The sequence below is a fragment of the Aristolochia californica genome, unplaced genomic scaffold, assembly GCF_029961685.1.
Source record: "Aristolochia californica isolate CCGP_79_NKW_82.1479 unplaced genomic scaffold, dmAriCali1.0.hap1 SCAF_13, whole genome shotgun sequence".
NCBI lineage: Eukaryota > Viridiplantae > Streptophyta > Magnoliopsida > Piperales > Aristolochiaceae > Aristolochia > Aristolochia californica.
In genome coordinates this window covers 12209147-12226610 of record NW_027181804.1, presented here as the reverse complement: position 1 = coordinate 12226610, position 17464 = coordinate 12209147, and the positions used below count along the sequence as shown (strand labels likewise).

The window sequence follows — 17464 nt, the reverse complement described above, 5'->3', positions numbered from 1 at the left end:
AACTGATTGAGACAAACTCAAATAGTTTGATAACCATCTTAAGGGTATAGTAGTGATCTTAAGCAAATCACTTTGATCCGCCATATTTACATAATCATCAACCATTAACTAATCAATAACTAACACTTTTATGCACGATATCAACCAAGAGAGAGAGAGAAGGAAGTCAAAATAAGGGTAAATAAATCAAAGTGAGGATTAACCAATAAACAACATCAATCATGCGCTCAAACAAGAAGCTAATTACTCCATGTGTAGGCCCATATCATTTAAATAAATCTCATATCTTCCTGAATTAAGAAAGAATCTCAAAAATCACATCAAATTATTGAAGATCTTGCTCAAAATCATAATGTTTCCAAAGAAGGAAACTTTCCTTGTTGATCGTGGGTGCCACTTGTACTAAGAATCACATTCTTTGACTTCCCTTTTTCTCTTATTTATTTTAAGTAGGGAAGCCCAAAATATAATTCAATATAGAAAGGCTTAAAAACATTGTCTAATCCAGCAACTTCCTTTCCAAATTAAAAATCCCTCATTGCGTCAATCAAGAGCAATCAATAGAGAGAAAATTAACAAGGCAGCATTGAAAACCAGTCCTTTAGAGCTTCCAACGGACTCAACCATGGTATTGAACATAGTAACTCACGGTTAAAGCAGGGAAATAATAAGTCTTGATCCAAAATATAATTTTCCATGGATTCAAACAACAACAAGAAGATATAAAATTGCTCCTAAAACAATCCATTACTCACTTAAGGTTGTAGCTGCTGATTTTGCATCTATTTCACAATGACACAGCGCAGGATGTTCCTCAGGGTTTTTCATTAGCATCCCTAGAATGGACTACGTCCAACAGATCATCTAAGCTGAGGTCAACAATGCTTTCATACATTTTTTTCCACATTTCTGTAATTTGCATAGATCTTTTACAATCCAGCCGTAATCCTTCCAACTCCATCTCTGCAGCAGCAGCAGAACCCTGGTGCTGAAGCTCTTTAATTTGACTGGTCATCACCGAAAAACTAAGGCAACGTTCATCCAAATATTCGTATGACAGGTTTATTATGAAGGTTTTCATCCTCTGAGTCAACATATTTATTCAGTGGTGGTGCTAACAATAATGATGATTGTCTTCTAGGTACAGAAGCTGGGGCACTTTGTAACAATTGAGCATTTGAAGGAATAGGCTGTCGAACAATAATATAACATTATTAACAGGACTTTTTGCATATTTGAATATTCGAACAACATTATTCGATTTTGTGTCCCAAACTCGAACAGTGCCACCCTCAGATCCAGAAACTAAGGACATTCCATCGTTGCTAAATGCTAAGCATGTAACTGCCTTACTGTGATCAGACAATGCACCAATGATATGAAGCCCATAGCTGCTGATTGTGGCACTTACAGCATCAAGTGCAGCAATATATATCTTACTGTCGCTGCATATAAACCACATTCTCCCCAGGATCCAGAGCAATAGAATAAATAATGGATGGGAATACAACATTTCTCAGCAAATTCCCCTTAGGCAAGCTCCAGACCTTACATGTACGATCCTCAGAAGCAGAGATGATAATTGCATTGCACCCTCCGTACCCACAAACTACATCAGTAACTTTCAGAGTATGTTCAGTAAAGCAATTTTCGTATGGTTGGCTTGACATGGTATCCCCCATAATGTCAAACAACCTACAAAGAGACCAGACAGTGACACATCCATCCTCTGCTCCAGAAATTAGGAATGACTCGTCATCAGAAAATACCAATCAATTAACAGAACGGTAGTGTCCATGCCACTGCTTGAGTAACTGGCCACTTGCCACCTCCCACAAGTAAATGTCACCAGATGCACCACTTCCCACAATGTATGTCCCATCAGAATTACATGTAAGAGGATTGATTGGTTCAACAGGGAAACTCTTCACCTCAGGTTGAGTCTTATTCCACGACCAGTAGAAAACGCTGCCAGATGATGAAGAAGAAGAACCACGCAACAGCAAGGATGCAAGGCATCGCCATGCTACGCAAGTGAGGCCATGAGGAGGGGAACTGCTCCCGAGCAAAGCTCTCAGCCGCTGATTCCGGCATCCACCAGTAACAATTTGTCAACCAGAAAATTATGGCAGTGTTGAGTCATTGCTTTGGTGAAGACATCAGCCACTTGGAGATCCAAATAGATATAAGGAAGAGATATCACTCAATGAGCCAAGATATCGCGGATAGAATGACAATCAACCTCAATGTGCTTGGTGCGTTCATGGAAAACAGGATTGGCAGCAATCTAAATAGCACTAGTGTTATCCGCATGAAGAGGTGTAGAAGTAGCTAAGGAAACTCAAGTTCTTCAAGGAGACCGTGTAATCATATAATTTCAGAACATGCAGTAGACATGGTATGATACTTAGCCTCAATAGATGACTTTGACACACGATCTTGTTTCTTACATTTCTAATAAATCAAGGCATACCCTAAAAACATACACCAACCTGTAGTAGAGTGATTGGTATCGGGGCACCTAGCCCAATCAGCAACACTGTATGCAACAAGTTGAAGAGATGAACCACGTTGGAAGATGGGGTCAAGCCCACAAGCTCAAGGCCAGAAGCCCACACGTCAAAGGAGTGGAAAAGTGATTATTTATGATATGTTCCATAAGGATGGCATAAAGATGTAAATATATTGTTTTAATATGTCTTTTAATCTATTGAGTTGAAACCCTATGGGCTTTGTAATACTATAAATAAGAGCATTGGCTAAGAGGTAAGGCATTCAAGCCTTCTCCTCTCTTTGAGAAATCGTCCAACCACCCTCTCTTCTCCCTTGACGCATTCTGTCCTCTCTAACGTCCTTCTCCTCTCTCCCTCTTCTCTCTCTTCTCTCCTTCTCCTTCCACGTTAACCTAGAGTCGTTGTCATGGGCTCCTAACTTCTACATGGTATAAGAGCATGGAGGTTAGGATCCCTATTAAGTAGTTATGTCATTCATTCAAGAAGTTGTTTATAGAAGGAGTCCTACCATCAAAAGATAGGTAAAATCTGGGTTTTTTTTCATATTTTCTCTTTACCGTTTTAATTTTTTTCCCTCTTATTGAATTCTTGATTCACATCAAGTCAGGATAATCTTCATAAACATTGTGAAGATCTATCTTGTATGACTAAAAGGATGTTGTAGTCTTGATCATCTTGTAGCAAAATTACTTATTTTTTTCTGTTTGTTATTTGGATTCAGTTACCTTTATGTAACGGGAATCAAACATTGTTGATATGGGATTCTAGTATATATTGTTGTCAATTCTATAATCTAGCATTACTCATGGGAGTGTGTTATGTTGTTGGATGACCGTTATATGTTTGATGAAATTCCAACACTCACTTGTCTCTTTTATTTTTGCGTTTGAACTTCAGCAATTGAATCTTTTTTTGTGTTGAAGTATTCCCATGAGTTGGTATTTATTTTGCCAAGAAATTGCTCTCGATTTGCCAAGAAAGGCCTTGTCTAAAGTTGCTCTCGGTTTTGTGGTTGAGTTTAGATTAAGGATAAGAGTTGAATTCTCTTCTCTATTTTTTTTATGAATATAAGAGAAGTTGAGTAGTGGCTGGTTCTTGTTATCACTTGACAAAAGCACCAATTTTTCCACGATTTGGTAGTTATTCTCATGAAAATATTCTCTACTTATTTTTGGTGGCTAATTTGGTATACAGGTGCTTCAAATTACGTTGTGTAATTGTTATCTGAGCCCCTATGACAATTGACATCACTATTTGATTTGCGTCAACATGGAGAGTGGACATATGAATAATAAGAGTGACATACTCTGAATTACTATAATTCCACTAAGAGGTATTTCCAATTACCTCAACTGGTCACAATAGGTACAGAGGGTTCTCATTACTCGTGACCTTCTCAGTCAAGTTATCAAAATCCCTCCTCTGATTGATGAAGAAGATGAAGTCTACCGTAAATGGGTTAAAATGATAACATGGTTATCAGTTGGTTTATTAACAACATGGAAGAGCATGTCACTAACAATGTGGTCCACGTGGAAACTTCCAAGGATATTTGGGACACATGTGCTAAGCTCTATTCCAGTACTGCCTCCTTGCAAAGAGTATATGATGTTTTCCAAAGTATGCTAGCTACGAAACAAGGAGATAATATTTATGAGTTTCTGGCCCGGTTTCGTGGCCTTCTCCAAGAATGAAAAATTGCTCAACCATACTCTACCGACATTTTTGTTCAAGAAAAACAGCATGAGGCCCTAGCAGCGGCTATTTACCTTACCAATATTAAGTCGTATCAGAGGTGGCTAAGACTCAGCTTCTTAGTTCCTCTGCCCTTCCCTCTTTTGATGATGTCAGTGCTATGTTGTTACGAATTCCTGGTCCATCTCCTCCTTCTCCGATTGATGCTCCATCAGCTATGTTCTCTGGTAATCGGGGTACATCATCCCCATTTTGAGGACGTGGTAGAAATACAAGACGAGGCCGCAATAGAGGTGGTCGCACGGGTCTGACCCATTCCCACACTAAGCCTCGATTGTGCACTTACTGTGGTGGTCAGAACCACCTTGTGGATTCATATTGGAAACTCCATGGCAAGCTTGATTGGGCAATGGCCAATCCAACCTCGGTTAATGTTGAGAAAAAGGAGGATAGGATTGATTCTCATTTCGGGAATGTTACTATTTCTGTGGAAGACTATGCTGCAATTCAGAAGCTGAAATTCTTATTGGATCAATCCTCTTCTTCACCAGGCCCTACTGCTGGCACTACCATTGCATCAGGTATGCTTTCTTACGCTTCAACCCCTTCCTTTTGGATCATTGACTCCGGGGCTTCCGAACATTTGTCAGGTAACAAACACCTGCTTCATTTTGTCTTCATGTCTTCCACATAAATTTGTCACTATTGCTAATGGTTCCCAAACCAAGGTGCTTGGCAAGGGTTCCTCCTCTCTTACTGTGTCTATTCCTCTCCAAGATGTGTTATTTGTTCCTCAATTTCCGTTAAATTTGCTCTCCGTTAGTCAATTAACCAAATAATTGAATTGTTCAGTCACCTTCTCACCATCTTTGTGTACATTTCAGGACCTAACTACGAAACAGGTGATTGGTGGAGGCCATGAAAAAAGGGGGTTTATACTATTTTACTCTTCCACCAGCAGTTGCTATTTCATCTACTACATCCGAGGCCCAACTGTGGCACAACCGGGTTGGTCATCCATCTACCACGTCACTTCATTCTTTAGTTTCATCTCTTAAATCTTTGTCTAATTTCAATTGTGAGGCATGTCAATTAAGTAAGCATGTTAGGAGTACATATTCTCCTCATCTTACAACTACTAGTACTGCTCCATTTGCATTAATACATTTTGATGTATGGGACCCTTTAAAGGCCTCTAACATTTCTGAGGTTCAATATTTTGTTACTTTTGTGGACGATTTTACCCAAGTGACTTGGTTGTTTTTGTTTAAAGAATGATCAGAAATTCTTTCTATTTTTAAAAACTTTCATGCAATGGTTCTAATGCCATTTGGAAAAAAAATTCAAATCCTTAGATCCGATAATGCTTAGGAATATTTGTCTAATGAGTTTAAATCATTTTATGAGGGTAATGGGCTTCTTCATCAAACATCATGTACCTATACCCGTCAACAAAATGGAGTTGTTGAAAGAAAGAATCGTCACCTCCTTGAAGTTGCTCGGGGCCTCCTCTACTCCATGAAGGTACCCTACTTTTATTGGCCTCATGCTATTCTTACAGCATGTTTTCTCATCAATAGGTTACCTTCATCAGTACTTAGAAATCAAACTCCGTATTCTATTTTGTTTCATGGTGAAGATCCGTTTTCTCTTCCTCTAAAAGTATTTGGTTGCACATGTTTTGTTCATGATACTTTACCACATAAAAGTAAACTTGATCCTCGGTCTCTGAGGTGTATTTTTTTGGGGTATTCTTGAACTCATAAAGGATATATTTGTTATAATCCTACACTTCGGAGGTTGATGGTGTCTTAGGATGTGACTTTCTTTGAAGACACTTCCTTCTACTCCTCACATGAGGCTCCTCCAGGGTTTACATTTTCTCCTACCACTCCATGCCTACTTGTACCGTTTATTGAAGATATTACTCAACCCCCTGAAGCATTGGTCATCCCCTCACTTGTGGAGTTGTCCAATCCACCTGAGGTAAGTCTTGCTCCTCCTCCTATTTTTGGGCCTGAATTTGATACTTGGCTTATTGCATTACGAAAGAAAACCCATTCTTGTTCTACGTCTCATCCAATTGCCAATTTTATATCTTCTCATCGCTTATCTTCTGAGTGTGTTCAGTTTCTTGCTTCTCTTTCATCTATTTCCATACCACAATCCTATCAGGAGGCCCTAAAGCATCTAGGATGGAAGGTGGCTATGGATGAAGAAATGCATGCATTATATGAAAATCAAACATGGACTTTTTTCATCGCTCCCAAATGGGAAAAGACCGGTTGGTTGCAAATGGATTTTTTCGATGAAACACGACCCAGATGGGTCGGTTGCTCACCTTAAAGAAAGCCTTGTTGCAAAAGGTTATACTCAATGCTATGGGATAGATTATGAAGAGACTTTCTATCTGGTTGCAAAACTGAACTCGATATGTATCATCCTCTCTATTGCTGCTAACACATCCTGGCCAGTATATCAGCTCGATGTAAAAAATGCATTTTTAAATGGTGATATACGGAGAAAAAAATTATATGGTCCAACCACCAGATATGTAGTTGAGGGGGAGTCCGTATGCCAGTTAAAGAAATCTTTATATGGGCTTAAACAGTCCCCTCGGGCCTGGTTTGAGAAATTCAATCAAATGCTTCTATGATTTGGCTTTCATGGATGCTCGGTTTATCACTCAATATATGTTAAAGATACTATCAAAGGGAAGATATTATTGATCATGTATGTTGATGATATTATCTTGACTGGGAATGATGCTCATAGTATACAAGTCGTGAAGAATATGATATGTCAAAAGTTCAAGACTAAAGATTTGGGTAAGCTCAAATATTTTCTGGGTAAAGAAGTCCTTCAGTCAAACCATGGAATAGTATTGTCTCAAAGAAAATATGTCTTGGATCTTCTTGAAGAAACAGGAATGAAGGGTTGTAGACCAGTTGATACACTTATGGATGCGAATGGAAATTTATGTGTCACAAGTGAAGAAGATGTTGACACTGGAAAATATCAAAGACTTGTGGGAAAATTGATCTATCTCATGGTAACCAGGTCAGATATATCATATGATGTGAGCGTAGTAAGTCAATTCATGCACAAACCACAAATAACTCACTTGCGAGCGTTGGAGAGAATACTACGATACTTAAAAGGTGCTCTACGAAGAGGATTGCTATATAAAAAACATGGTTACTTCAATATAGAAGGCTTCTCAAATACAGATTGGGCTAGATCACCCGATGATAGAAAATCTACATTTGGGCATTGTACCTTGGTGGGAGTCACATGGAAAAGAAAAAAGCAAAACATGGTTGAAAGATCTAGTGCTAAAGCAAAATATCGAGCTATGGCCCACACTGTAAGTGAACTTTTATGGATAATGACTCTTCTTACCAAATTGGGATTTTATAAAAGAGGCTCTATGGGCCTACATGGTGATAATCAAGCAGATATTCACATTACGTCAAATCCAATCTACCATGAAAGAACTAAACACATTGAAGTGGATTGTCATTTTATACGGGAAAAGTTTCAAGCAGGACTAATTTCTGTTGAATTTATGGAGAAAATAAATGCTGAACTAACTTCATTAACTTCTTATAATCAGAGTGCATGAACCTCTATTTATAATAGAGGAAGGTAGTAAATTCCAATTACAATAAAACTACATTTGTCCCAATTACACCCAAACTCTAAAACTTAATGATAAGTCCTTGCAAAATTAAACAACTCAATATAGATAAAAGACAAACATAACTCAAATTAGAACTCTTCTAGGACATGACCATAAGATAAAGATGCCTTTGTGAGTCCTTCTTGATCTTCCAACTTATGTCATAAGGATGTCAGCTCGTGGTAATCATGGTGGATCCTACTTCTTATGGGCTTTGGTCCATCTTGTGGGCCTTCCTTGGTCATGTCGGTTGGAGCCTATTTTCTAATACTCCCCCTCATGCTGGGGATGAGAGAACATAATGAACTCCCAACTTGCTAGAAATGATGTATATATTCTTCTTTGTATAAAATGGCACATCTTCCAATATGCCTTCATCTTCCAACACTCCCCCTCACGCTATTGCGTCCTTCTATGAGACCCTACTGGCATAATATAAGTGAGAATAAAAATCACTCCTAGCTGGTAAGACATTGCTCCATACTTCAGTCCTAATGTTGGATGTAGGGCACACTCCGTCTTCTGTAGGTAGTATGTCTATCGGCATTGCTCTGAAGTGTCCACCACCGTGTCCCTCCATAGGACAACGACTCTCAAATGGTAGGAGTAATAAAATCCATTACTGGGGGGTAGTGCGTTTATTTTTAATGGTGTCCCAATCCAGACACCGACTCTTATGGTATCCCTACCGTGATATTTTTGAGAGTTAAATTTATCATGGTGTCCCAATCCGGGCACCTACTCTCATGGAGTCCCAATCGTGATATTTTTGAGAGTCATAATAAATTATGGTATGAGAAAAGGTATTGAGGCCACCTCTTCTTCAATAATAATGTCTCATCCAAAGAGACATAATAGGAGCAACTATAATGCAACACAACCATCTTCCAACACATATAACATGAATCAAAATAATAAACCTTGTAGAAGGACCCATCAAATAATCATAATTTGATATAAATATTTTTTTTAGATGCATAAGCTTCATCTTTTGTGCTCCCCTTTTCTTGAATATTTTGGTCACATAAAATTTATCTACAATATATGGAATAAAATACCTCTTTCTTGTACTTCTTCTACTTCTCCCCCTCAAGCTGGGAGGTAATGGCAATGATCCCAGCTTGAACCAAATATCATAGATGTAATAATAGAGATGTATAAATAAGCCCTCAAAATAGGGAGAAGTGAGATATTTTTCTGATATCAACTCAAAAAGTGACGCAAAACAATGGGCTAAAAATTCAAAATTTTCAATGCAACAAAATACCTGCATGACCTTTGATTCTTCCAATTTGAATATATCTTTAAATATAGATTAGATTGATAGTAAACTTTCTCATTCTGGAAATAGATTTAAATACCTTTTATCTAAGTATAATATTTTTACATAAAATATAATTATCAGAAGATAAATAATCTGATACATTTCGGTCTCTGTCATCTGGCCAAACTAGGAACTATTTCTCCTTTTTTTCAGCATGACCATTGACTCTTCCAAGATCAATATTTCCTTATAAAAAAATAAGATCTAGAATTCGGTGAATAGGTAAGAAAATATACTTACATATATTTCTTTTGATATATAATTCTCCATAAAAAGTCTTGTTCTTGATAGCATAAAATACCTCGGAAGTTGAAGCTTTCTGCTGCTCCATGAATCTTTTTATCCATCTTACCTTCGCTGCTTCAAATATCGATTTCTCTTTGTAGATAAATCCGATTGAAAATTGGTTGAATATTTAAGAGAATAGACATACATATATTTCCTTATATATATCTCCATATAAAGTCTCATTCTTGATAGCATAAAATACCTCAGAAGTTGAAATTTTTTTCTACTGCCCGAACCTCTTTTGCAATCTGACTTTTGCTTATTCAAATATCGATTTCTCTTTGTAGATAACTCAGATAAAAAAATTTTTGAATAGGTAAAATAATTGACTTAAATATATTTCTTTTGATATATATTTCTCCATATAAAGTCTAGTTCTTGAGAGCAAAAACTACCTCGGAAGCTAAAGCTTTCTGCTGTTGTTCGAACCTCTGGAATATGATCTTTTCTCATTCAAATATCAATATCTCCCTATATATAACTCCTATTGGAAAACATCATTTTTCCTTGAAAATTAGACTCAAATATCTTTCCGTCAATATATAATTTACAATATGAAAATCTCAGTATGGAGGTGAAAAACGCAAAGAAAACTACAGGTGTAGGGATAGAAAAAAATAAGTTACCTAGACTTAGGGTTTAGGGTTTAGAGAAAAGGATCTCATTATCTCTGTGGGTTGAACAAGTCAACTCACAAAACCTGCTTCGATACCATGTTGAAATTATGGAAAAGAGAAATACTTCATTGACTTCAACTTCTTATAATCAGAGTACATAAACCTCTATTAATAATAGAGGAACGTAGTAGAATCCAATTACAATAAAACTACCTTTGTCCCAATTACAACCAAACTCTAAAACTTAAAGATAAGTCCTGGCATAATTAAATAACTCAATATAAATAAAAGACAAACATAACTCAAACTAGAACTCTTCTAGGATGTGACCATAAGATAAAGATGCCTTTGTGAGTCCTTCTTGATCTTCCAACTTATGTGATAAGGATGTCAGCTCGTGGTAATCATGGTGGGTCCTACTTCTTATGGGCTTGGGCCCATCTTATGGGCCTTCCTTGGTCGTGTGACCCATCTTATAATACTCTTATATATGTGGGTTTTCCTTGGTCGTGTGGGCTGGAACCCATCTTCCAACATTTCTCTTATGTTTAATCTCAAGAGCAATTAGCTGATATCCTCACCAAACCGGTTACATCCAAAATTTTATCTTATATAGGTGGCAAGTTGGGTATTTATGATGTATTTTCTCCTCTAGCTTGAGGTGAAGTCCTCACCAAACCGGTTACATCCAAAATTCTATCTTATATAGGTGGTAAGTTGGGTATTTATGATGCATTTTCTCCTCTAACTTGAGGTGAAGTGTCGGAAGATGGGCTGAAGCCCACAAGCACAAGGCTAGAAGCCCACACGTCAAAGGAGTGGCAAAGTGGTTATTTATGGTATGTTCCATAAGGATGGCATGAAGATGTAAATAAATTATCTTAGTATGTCTTTTAATCTATTGATTTATAACCCTAAGGGCTTTGTAACACTATAAATGAGAGCATTGGCTAAGAGGTAAGGCATTCAAGCCTTCTCCTCTCTTTGAGAAATTGTCCAGCCACCCTCTCTTCTCCCTTGACACATTCTCTCCTTCCCTTAATCCAAACTCTCCTCTCTAATGTCCTTCTCATTTCTCCCTCTTCTCTCTCTTCTCTCCTTCTTCCACGTTAACCAAGAGTCATTCTCATGGGATCCTAACTTCTACAAGCCGATAGGAAAGAATAACCCACGAGTAGGAGAACGTCGAAGATAGTGGATGATGCGTCAAACTATAGCAAGATGAAGATACCGAGGAGAAGACATAAATTGGCTGACCTGATGAACAGCATAGGAGATATCCGAGCGAGTCATGGTCAAGTAGATGAGACTCCCAACCAAATGCTGATAGAGGGTAGGATCATCAACAAGGTTCCCTTCATCTTTCCTATGTTTCACATTCACCTCCATAGGAGTAGCAACAGAAGAAGTGTCTGGCAAACCAGCCAAGGTAATACTATCTTGAGTATACTTGTATTGATTAAGGAAAATACCTTTGGCCCAATGATGTACTTCCAATCCTAAGAAGTACGTGAGCTGGCCCAAATCTTTCATATGGAAGGTGCCATGCAGTAGCTGCTGGAGCTTAGTAATCAGGCCAGGGTCAATGCCAGTAAGGATAATATCATCCACATAGACCAAGAGAAGGTCTACGCTGTTGTGGTCCCTTGCCATGAATCGAGTAACTCGGCGTGGGATTGGAGAATCCAGAATTTGAAGGATTAATTCAGCACTGGAAGGGTGCTGCTGCTCTCAGGTAAGAGGTATAGAGCTCCAAGCCCTGAGTTTCTTGTGACTAGTAAGACGAGAGAGGATGAAAAACGGAAGATCATCTTCCCCTTTCTTTCTTTCTATTTAAACATAGGGTTAGGTTAAGTGTTAGGTTAAGTACTAGACAACCCATGGGCTTAATTACAATCCAACCTTATTAACCTATATACATGTAAATATCTAAAAAACTAACACTAATATAACTTCTAACATATATGAATTCCAAAATATGGTAACATGTAATCAGTACAGAATCATGCTTGTTAATTCACAATCGCCTTTTAGAATCACCACATCATCCAATGGTTAAGTATAGGGTCTGAAACATGTACTTATCTATTTTTAATTATTACATTATATAATTCTTTAATCATAATCATTACAGTACATAATTCTTTAATCATGACTGACAACAAACATCAACAAATCATCATAAGGGAAGCTCAACTTTGCTTTAACACAGGTAAATAAGATAGATTAGATGACAAATTTGTTATGGACTCCATAGCATCAAGAGTGTCTAGTCGACACAGAGGGTAGATTATGTAATTTGCAACTTTATTTCATTAGTAGGTTTTCTTGTAATTCGGTTGGAACCTATGGCCTCTTGTTTGGTCTTTATTGGCGTCATTCTCTAATCCCCCTTAAAGGAACATCTGGTTAATGAAAGGGTAAGCATTGATCAATAGTTGTAAATGAGATCGGGTTATCTCTCACACGAGGCCTAAGGGTGGAGCTCCTTCGAAAGCTCAACATCTTCCCTAACCATTGGTCGTTCTACGCACCCTAATCACTCCCTTCATCGTCATTCAACCTGGAAGCCAAAGGAGATCGTCGGGTGACTCGATCCATGGCAAGGGAACCTAACATCATGGTATCAGACAGGACCACCATTGGCTATTCCTCTTCCCCTGCTGATTTGCGAAATTTCGTGGAGGAAAATCGTGTTGAGGTTCAAACTCAAGTTGACGCACTTCAACAAGAAGTTTTCGGCCTCAAAGACAACTTCCACCAATTGATGGTTCATATGGAAGAAGGGTTTGCTCGTATTGTAGCTCAGCTAGGAAGTTCCTCACGCCCGTCTGACCACCCACCGGCCCATCCCCCTCCACCACCACCGCATTTGCGCGAAATACCTCCTCCAACCGTGGGAGTCCATGGACCAGGCCACACGACGGTACCCTAGTATACTAAATTAGACTTTCCCACATATGATAGGTCTTCGAACCCTCTGATTTTGTTACACCGGTGTGACCACTTCTTTGGCAATCAAAGAACCCAGCCCGAGGATAGGGTTCCATTAGCTGCATTCCACATGCTCGACGAAGCGCTTTTGTGGTATCATCAATTTAAAAATGAGCATCATGTGTATGATTGGGAGATTTTCAAAGACTATTGCATGTTACGATTTGGTCCACCAGCACTCAGCAATCCTCTAGGAGATTTGGTCAATCTCCAACAAACCGGGTCTAGTGAACTGTATCAAAAATTATTTCAAGAACGACTTGCCCGCACCAATCAGTTGGTGCGTCCAAACCAATATGTCCACTTGTTTACCGCCAGTCTGGTTGAGGTACTCCGCCTTGAGCTGGAATTACACGTCCCCCCATCTTTAGCACACGCCATGAACTTGGCATGTACAGTGGATGCCAAACAACGTATCTTAAAGGAATTATTAGGCAGGAGACCCCCCTGGCCAGGCCGAGCACCACCAGGTGTTCCATCAACCCCCTACCCCACTGTGCCAAGGAACCCATCCCTCCTCTACATCACAGACTACCACGCCCATTCCCCCACCACAATTTATCAGACGGCTTTCCAAAGCAAAAATGGACCAAAGACGGGCTCAAGGGCTATGTTTTAATTCTGATGAAAAATATCGAATGGGCCATCTCTGCAAAAGGTTGTTTTGGTTAGAGGTGGACGATCCAAAAGAGGGGACCACACAAGCATTTCAGTCTCTATGGCTAATGGGGACAAGGTTACCAGTGAGGGGTTTTGTTCAGTTGTTCCATTTGTTATAGAAGGGAAAACCTTTGTGACCAATTTCTTGGTCATTCCACTTGTTGGGTTTGATTTGGTATTGGGAATTAAATGGCTGCAACAGTTGGGTTAGATTCTATGGGATTTCCAATCCCTTACTATGAGTTTTACACAAGACCATCACCAGCTCACCCTACATGGCGCCCAGGCTCAATTATCGTGCACTCTCCAGAGTATCAATGGTATAGACTCAGATCGTTGTCACTTAAGCACTCTCTTGACAGAATTCGCTGACTTATTTCAGGAGCCAGCTGTACTTCCGTCATACGAGCTAGATATCATCGTATTCGGTTAAAGATGGGCACCGAGCCAGTGGCAGTGCGTCCCTACCATTACCCATATTTGCAGAAAAATGAGATAGAATGACAATGTCAGCAGATGTTAGCTCTTGGCCTTATTCAACCCAGCCACTCCCCATTTTCTTCCCTAGTGTTGTTGGTGAAAAAAACATGATAATTCTTGGCGCTTTTGCGTGGATTACCACTAGCTTAACGCTCATACAGTAAAGGATAAATTTCCTATTCCGGTGGTGGACGAATTATTGAACGAGTTACATGGGACACAATTATTTACTAAGCTGGACTTGAAATCCGACTACCCCCTGAAGACATGGAGAAAACAACATTCAGAACGCATCACGGTCATTTTGAGTTCTTGGTGTTGCCATTTGGGCTTTCCAATGCCCCTTCCACCTTTCAGGTGCTTATGACCGAGGTGTTTCATCCATGCTTATGTAAATATGTTCTGGTCTTCTTTGATGATATATTTATTTATAGAAAGACTTGGGAAGACCATCTGTAGCAATTGAGACAAGTATTCATACTACTGCGTGCCCACCATCTCATCCTCAACCAATCCAAATGTGCTATCGGTACATCAGAAGTTGCTTATTTGGGTCATGTTATCTCCGCCTCCGGTGTCAAAGTGGATACTAGCAAGATATAGGCAGTTATTGACTGGCCTACTCCCTAGTCAGTCATAGCAGTAAGGGGATTTTTAGGTCTCGCTAGGTATTACAGAAAGTTCACTCGCAAGTATGGTCAGATTGCAGCACCGTTGAACAACTTACTCAAGCGTAATGCCTTCCAGTGGTCTGATATTGCAGTGTCATCCTTTCAGCAATTCAAACAGGCATTAGCTTCTGCCCCGGTTCTACAACTACCCAACTTTGAGGAACCTTTTGATATTGAATGTGATGCTTTAGAAGGAGGCATTGGCGCCGTCTTATAGCAACAGGGCCACCCCATCGCCTATTTTAGCCGCCACCTTGCCCCGCACTACCATAAGTTAGCTGCATATGAAAGGGAACTTATCGGCTTAGAAAAAGCTATTCAGCATTGGAGGCCCTATCTATAGGGTAGAACCTTTGTAATACGGACAGACCACTACAGTCTAAAATACTTGTTGGAGCAACACCTCACTACTTCGCCACAGCAACATTGGCTGAGCAAATTAATGGGGTTTGATTTTCAAGTGGAATACAAATCGGGCCATCTTAATAGGGGGGTTGATGCCTTGCCACAAAAGGAAGTAGGGGACTCACAGCTGCATGCCATTAGTCAACCCCGGTCACTTTTACTTGATTCCATTCGGGAGGACATTCATCACCAGCCCGAGCTTTTGGAATTGTATGATAAAATCGAGCACCATACTGTTAAGTACCTAGCTAATACTACCCAAAAGACCGGCTTGTCAGGAGCGGAAGACATAGGTACATAACCCAGGACCCTAACAGTACACCCCTCGCCACGAGCCGACGCCCACGACGGCTCAAGACTAAGCAACGAAACGTCCGGGTGGTGTCTACGGCCCGTACCGTAGCCGAAATGCGCAACAACACAGGCGCAACCCGGGTTACGTTACCTGGTGTTTCCCGTGGACCTACTTATATTTAAATCCAGCCTCTGCGCTCCCCCGCGCCCGAGGGGAATTGAACTAGCGACGCAACGCCTGCTCTGATACCAAATGTCAAGCACCTAGCCAATGCTACCCAAAATACCGGCATGTCAGGAGCGAAAGACATAGGTACATAACCCAGGACCCTAACATATACTATGGATAGCAACTGGGCAGTTCAGGACCGTCTTATAGTGTATAAGAGCCGCATTTATTTCCATCCGACTTCTGCACTCATCCCCAGCATTATCTCTTCCTTTCACGATAGCACTCATGAAGGCCAGCAGAAAACATATTTCCGTCTTAGTCATGACTTTTATTGGAGGGGTATGAAAAGGATGATAGCTGAATATGTACATGCTTGCCAGGTTTGCCAATGGATCAAGGTAGAATCTTTAAATCCAGCCGGCCTGCTCCTACCTCTTCAGCTACCATCACAGATATGGGCAGATATCTCCATGGACTTTATAGATGGCCTTCCCCCCTCTTCCGGCAAATCCATTATTCTGGTCGTCATGGATCGGTTCTTTAAATATGTGCACTTCCTGGCCCTCGCACATCCCTATACGACGACCCATGTCGCTCAACTTTTCACGGACCAGATTGTCCGCCTTCATGGCCTTCCCGAGTCCATCACCAGCGACCGTGATACAGTCTTCACCAGTAAATTCTAGACTGAACTATTCAAATTATATGGCACGAAGTTAGCCTTCTCCTCAGCCTACCACCCTCAGACCGATGGGCAAACAAAGGTGGTCAATCGCACTCTGGAAATGTATTTGATGTGTTTCGTTGGTGACTCTCCCCGGTGTTGGGTCCGTTGGTTGGCTTGGGCCGAGTATTGTTATAACACCTCTTACCACACAGCACTAGGCACCACATCGTTCTGGGTGATCTATGGGCGAGACCCACCTCGTCTCTTATCTTATGAACCTGGGTTGTCTCGGGTCGTGGCATTGGACCAGGCTTTAGAGGAATAGGATACCATGCTTTCAGAGGTTAAAGCACACTTGCAGCGCTCTCTATTAAGGTCCTAGGTCATGGATCGAGTAACACGGTGTGGGATTTGTGAATCCAGCACTGTTACTGAGTTGCTGGACTCGGTAAGGAGGGTTAAAGATCCTTTCTTTGACTAATCTTCCACACGTGATCAGTCTCCCTTTTTATGAATCCACTCTAGTGCTAAAGTTATAGATAGAATGCAAATAATTCATGCGGAGAAGAAACTAAAGAGATACCTTTTGGTTGCTCACGGAAATCAGGGTTTCAACCCTGATTTTGATTGCTGCTCGTGCTGGAATGCTCAGCCTGGCCTGTAGAAGCCTTGGTCCACATGAATGGATTAATTCTTCTCTCCTTCCTTGCTGGCGCCAAGCTAGGAGTAGCAGTACCCCTTCTTCATGTGAAGAAGCAGAAAGCTCCCTACTTTTCTACTCGTCAAGAGGGTTAGAAACCCTTGATTACTGTTGACGCTGATGAGGAGGGAAGACTTTCTCTTTGAGCTCAAAAAAGGAGCAGGAAGCTCCTCTTCCAACTATGGATGATGAAGGATGAAGATGGACGAATATGGATGAGGATGGAGGGTGACGGATAGGTTGGATTTTTGGAGTAAACCCTAAACTCGAGATCAAGAGGTGATCTCAGCCTGTTTACACTA

The 17464-nt window shown here is 40.2% G+C and overlaps 1 pseudogene; it reads right to left on the bottom strand.

Moving 5' to 3' along the window:
* Nucleotides 1–814: 814 nt before the first annotated feature.
* LOC137947659 (protein ROOT INITIATION DEFECTIVE 3-like) lies at nt 815–11772 on the bottom strand (annotated as a pseudogene).
* Between the last annotated feature and the right edge of the window lie 5692 nt (nt 11773–17464).